At 41.2% G+C, this 5,995-nt stretch overlaps 1 non-coding gene across 1 annotated transcript; it reads right to left on the reverse strand.

Moving 5' to 3' along the window:
* Positions 1–5,530: 5,530 nt before the first annotated feature.
* LOC117134490 lies at positions 5,531–5,636 on the reverse strand. Its single transcript, XR_004458675.1, has one exon. It is a non-coding gene; the product is annotated as a small nucleolar RNA R71 (small nucleolar RNA).
* Between the last annotated feature and the right edge of the window lie 359 nt (positions 5,637–5,995).

Below are 5,995 nucleotides of genomic sequence, written 5' to 3' on the forward strand. Positions count from 1 at the left end.
AACCTCTCTCTTCCGGTACGTGATTTTACAGCAGTGTCATAAGCTTGGGTAAAGCTATCGACATTAAGCACAGAGTAGAGATCGGAACAGTTCGTTCCTTCATCCAAATAATCATTGGTGTCAGACAAAGCATTGTCGCCGATCTGGCTATATCAGATTGGTGTTTTGTTTGAAGAAAGGAATGAAGGGATTTAAGGGAATTCTTATTTCTATCTATCAAATCAGAGTTGTCTTTTGGACTTGTGGCTTTTTCTATCTCTTCATCCATCTTTTCATAGGATCTTCCCGTTGTCATATTCTTGATAAGACGTCTAGCTCCTTCGGGATTCCTAGTGATGAAAATTCCATCACTCGCTGTATCGAGTGTGGTTTTATAGCTCAAGTTAACACCTCCATAAAAGATGTTAAGAAGTTGTGATTTTGAATTACCGTGATGGGGACATTCAAGTTCATAGCCTCTGAATCTTCCCCAGGCGTTTTTATACGATTCGCGTAGACCTTGGCGAAATGTAGAAATTTGCTTTCTTACTTCCCAGTAGCGTTCATCAGTGAAAAATTCTCTAAGGAAGGCACTTCTAATCTTTTCCCAACAAGTGAGTGATCCTGTTGCTAAACAGTTTAACTACCTGAGGGCTTCTCCTTCTAGGGAGAATGAGAATAGTTTGCAACGATCATATTCATCTGGTATTAATTCTTCCAAAGTTTCAATGTGATCTTGTGGGTGTTCTGGGAGGGATCCACGGAATGGGTTTTGACGAACCATACGATAGTAATCTGCGTTAAAACTTAGATTTCTTGGTATCGTCTCCTGGTATTTTGATAGCGGACCTATTGGAATAGGTCCTACCAGGATCAAGGTAGTCTTGTATGGACAATTTTATATCTTCACCTTTAGTTAAGGTGGAATTTTCCTTAACAGGGATTTCAGTCCCCTGTTCAGTTTGGCTAGCTTCATTGCTCGTTTGACCATTTAGTTCAGTTTGGACTACTTTTTCATTAGCGGGCTTGGTAAGAGAAAACTTACCTGCTTCTGGCTGGGCGGTATCGATCGATGTTGGCAGCTCTGTATCAATCGATTCTTCTGACTCAACGTCACTCGATGGAAATGTGTCTCCGTCGATCGATGGTTGGTCGCGCTCTGTGTTCTCCATTCTTTGTGTCTGCGTAACAGATTAAGAAAGAAAACTTTAGCAAGTTTTTCGGAACAAGTCTATACTAAATTCTATATTAAATCTAATGGTAATAAGAAAGAGTCCCCGGCAACGGTGCCAAATTTTATATCACTCAAATTACCCTAAAGAGTGTTACTCTCATCAAAAGAGGTTCAGATGTAGTACTTAGGGATCGAATCCATAGAGAGTCTAGGATTACTCAACAGACTTAAATAATTAGAAATGAAGATAGACTAAAAGGTTTTAATAGTTTTAAAAGCAGTAAATGATAAATCGAAAATAATAGTGAAACGATAGATTGAATTGAAGTGGTTTCAAGAATGGGAAAGTAGCTAGATTCAGGTAAATCTCAGGTATGAAATGTACGCACTTAGTTTAGACTAAAGGGTTTGATGGTTTTTGAACTAAACAATGATTTGACTAGATATGTTATCTTCGCTAGATCTCGGATCTCAACTGTCGTATTTTAATCTCGAGAGGGTGTCGATCGATGTGACTTTATGTTCATCGACCGATACACCTTTGTAACGATCGATCGACAGAACGATAGTTGCGTCGATCGATGGTTATTCTAGCGAGCTTTGCGAACGGGTTTAACTTGTTCTCTAACTTTCTGAGACCAACTGTCGTTGCGCCTGAGTTAGTTAGATCACGCAAGTGGGTTCAGGAATTGAGGGGAAACGGTTAGTTGGACTCAATTAATCCTAAGATCTACAATGAAGGTGATCAATCTTAATTTTAGCATTAAGTTCACAAGCAATGAACGAACAATCAAAACATCTTTTTAATAGTCATATCAGCAGTACATAATTTCAACCATGGTGAGAAACCTAAATCTAACAATTGGTTTACTCAAACATATTCATGAGAGACAAAGTCATGATGGTGTGAAATAAACTTAAATGAAACATAGAACACATATAGATAGAGTAATAGAAATAAAGGAGTTCAAGATCTTCTCTGTTTTGCAGTCTCAGATCTATCTCTCCAATCCTAAGCTCTTCTAATGGTAGCCAAAATGCTCCTTCTCCAAACTAGGTCCTTTTACAAGTGTCTACCTAAAAATGATACAAAACCCTGGTACATATAGCCTAACAGGCGGCTAGGGACTTAAGTTGCAAATAATAGATTTTCTGGGAAATGCAATCTTTTAATTTGCGATCTCGTTCGTGTGACTGGGCATCGATCGATGCACATGTATGTTTGTCGATCGATGGTAAGTGATTATGATCGACCGATGGTGCTCTTCAAGCGTCGATCGATTTTCCTTGCGTAAAAGCATTCCAAAATGTCCCAAAAGTATCATTTCCTTCCATCAGGTGAATAAACCTGTAATTGCTTTGAAAAGACTCTAAAACATGATTAATACATCTTAAAACCTTTATATACCATGTATAAAAACGGGTGAAAATCATGGTATATCAACGACACCGATCTATTTTGCTGTCAACCAGCGGGATCCAATGGTCGCTCAGACGGTTAAGCCATTTAAACCCTTTGGTTCGTTTGTTACAGAAGTATTGGAAATGTCGGGGAGGGAGCTAATGCAGCCTGATAGTGTAGAAGTGCAGAACAGGCGAAACCACAGTAACCTGGCGATAGCTCATGTGACGGTATGTATCGTAGAACTAGGAAACACCACAGTGTTCGCTTTGAACGATTATATTACTTGTGGCTTCACTAACTTTAATAAATGTATTTCAGGTGGATGGAAAGGAACCAGTGCAACCAAAGCGGATGTGCTTCCATCCGACGGAGTATAATAAGCAGATCAAGCTCTCTACAAGGTGTTACATCCAAAAGGCAGTGAAGACATTGAATTCTTTAAATGTTCCGCTTACAGCAGACGAGAGGAGATTGTTTGAGACATATGATCAATTCAAACACTTCTTCCACATGCCCCAGGAGAAACACCACAAGGTTATGAGAATGTGGATGCTTTTACTTCGAACTGTGTGTACAAAGAAGTAAAAGGAAGCCTGGTTCGTAGTCAATGGGACCCCCATCCGATATTCACTCAGAGAACATGCTCTGATATCTGGTTTAAGCTGTCAGTGTTATCTGCATAACTATGGACAGTTGGGCGGCTTAGATTTTGCAAGAAGACAGTTTCCCGAAGGAAGTAGAATGGCATATGAAGATGTGTAAGAGAAGTGATATACCTTGGATTTGACCCGTCTTCATCCATGGTATATAGGTGTTTTACTATATATATATATATCTATGTTTTCTACTCTTCTAGGTATGTTTTCAGGTTCAGGTACATTTCGGAATAAAGCTATGACTTTTGAGAATTTTGGAGCTTAAAGGACATTTCACCCGAGCTGACCATGTAGAGGTCGACGAGAGGAAGAACAATCGATCGATGCGCATCAGTGCTGTCGATCGACACCAAGAGATGCCTCGAAAGATGAAGATTAATATCGATCGATGTACACAAGTACCATCGATCGATGTCGAGACATTGGACACGTGACATTTTGGATCCAGCGGACTTAAAACCCAAGGAGAAGCCAAATTACGAAAATGCCCTGACGAGTTTTTAACCTAGTAGATTATATACTGCCTAACTGTTTTGACGGCGCAGAGAGCTTTTTGTTACAGTTTCACTTTGAGAGAGAAGAGAGAGTTTTGGAGAGAAGATCACTTGTGATTGGAACTCCTTGTTTCCAATTCCTTTTCATCTATACTATGAATTTCCATTTCATTATTGTCATGAATTGCTTTGCTATGTATGAGTAGTTCATTTATTAGATCCAGGGTTCAGATAGGTTTGTGGGATTAGCCCCAAACTATAGATCTGCCTTGTTGTGATATTCATGATAGATTTGTATTCATTGCTTGTTTTAGCCTTGCTAACTAGAACTTGATCATAGGATTGCATACTCAAGCACCCTTGTTATCCCATCCTGACATCTATCTATCATATTAGGACTGCTAGAGAGGGCTAACCGCCAATTTAGTATCTTAATAGGGCATATCATACTCGCGCATAGGCCTGGCTAGAACCCGTCGATCGATGTCCTCAACTGACTATCGATCGACGTAGGCAAAGGTGTATCGGTCGACGTCCCAATAGGACCATCGATCGACACTCTCTCGTTGTAAACATACTAACCGTTGAGACACGAGATCTAGCTTGTTAACCAGTGAAACATGCGACAGCTGATCACTGAGTTAAGCGGTTGAGTCCTAACATATCATGCATGCAACAAATAGGCATCTATAGATATTATAATCTCCAATACCTAAATAGTGGCTCTGCATCTAATATCATTTCCAACCAAGTTACATTTACTATTTACTTTGCTTGTTACTATTGCTATTCCATTTAAACATTTACAACTCTTAGAATCAATAAACACTAGATTTAATTGTTCCCTAGCTCCTTGTGGATTCGATCCCTAAGTACTACATCTGAACCTCTTTTGATGAGAGTAACACTCCTTAGGGTAATTTGAGTGGTATCAAATTTGGCGCCATTGCCGGGGAGCTTTGGTCGCCGTTAGATTTAGTTTTATGGATTCTTATTCTTTTCTCTACCCCCTTTCTAACATAATCTTTTTCTTGTCTTTTCAGGTGCATGCCCAACGGTACTAGAAGCAACAAGGAGAAAGACTTGTTGTTCTCAGACGATCCTGCTCATTTGGAACGCACCATCCGTAGAGGTCAACGTTCCACATCGCTCGACGCAACAACTTCGTCGTCGATCGATACGCACAACCAACCGTCGACCGACACCAGACCTTCATCGTCGATCGATCCAAATCGTTCGACAACGATCGATACTACACCGCGTACGTCGATCGATACTGTGTCGTCAAAAATGGTAAACATTATTATTCTAACACAGGACGAGAACGGAAACCTGTATGACCATGACGGTCATCTGCGTAATGCAACATGTAAGAAAATAGACGCTCAGGGGACTGTAATCCCTGATGCTGATGCTACAGGAGCTGCTCAACCTGTAGATGAGGACGCTCGATCGAAACCACTGGCCGACTACAATCGCCCAGATGAGTACTATTCCAACAGATCACCTATTCGACTTCCGGAGATCCAGAAGCAGAATTTCGAGCTGAAGCCTCAATACTATACTCTCGTGTCGCAGATACCCTACTCTGGGTTATTGCACGAGCATCCTATGGACCGTCTAGAACGGTTCGAGGATTTAATCGCTGCTATTCGGATGGAAGGAGTCCCCGAAGATTACCTGCTCTGCAAGCTCTTCAGATACACGCTGAATGGAGAAGCGATGCACTGGCTTAGGCAGCAACCCACAAGATCCTTAACATCCTGGGCCGACATCAAGAATGCTTTCTTATGAAACTTCTTCGATGAGGCGCACGCTGAAGAACTTCGGAACAAAATTTCCACATTCTCGCAGGAGGCTGGAGAGTCCTTCAAAGATGTGTGGATTAGATTTAGGTTCTTCCAGCGAGACTGTCCACACCACGGATTTAACGAAGTGCAGCAGCTAAGCACTTTCTTCCGAGGTCTCGCCTTACAGTATCAAATAGTTCTTGATACGGCGAGTGAAGGAAACTTCACTACTCGGAATCCGTTGGAAGCTGTGAGACTTATCGAAAACCTTGCTAACAGCAGCAGCACCAAAAACACTGACTCTGAACGGAAGAAGTCTGTAGCCTCTATCGGGAAGGAACATATGGACGAAGTAAGAGCTAAGTTAGATGTGGTGCACGAACTTCTTAGGAAGCAAGTCTGTTTAGCTGAAGGAGAAGTAGCAGATACGGAAGGAGAAGAAAATGTGAACTACATCGGAGGTACCGGATTCCAGAAATTTGGGAACTAGGGCGGAA

Source organism: Brassica rapa, chromosome A05 (assembly GCF_000309985.2).
Source record: "Brassica rapa cultivar Chiifu-401-42 chromosome A05, CAAS_Brap_v3.01, whole genome shotgun sequence".
NCBI classification, from domain to species: Eukaryota; Viridiplantae; Streptophyta; class Magnoliopsida; order Brassicales; family Brassicaceae; genus Brassica; species Brassica rapa.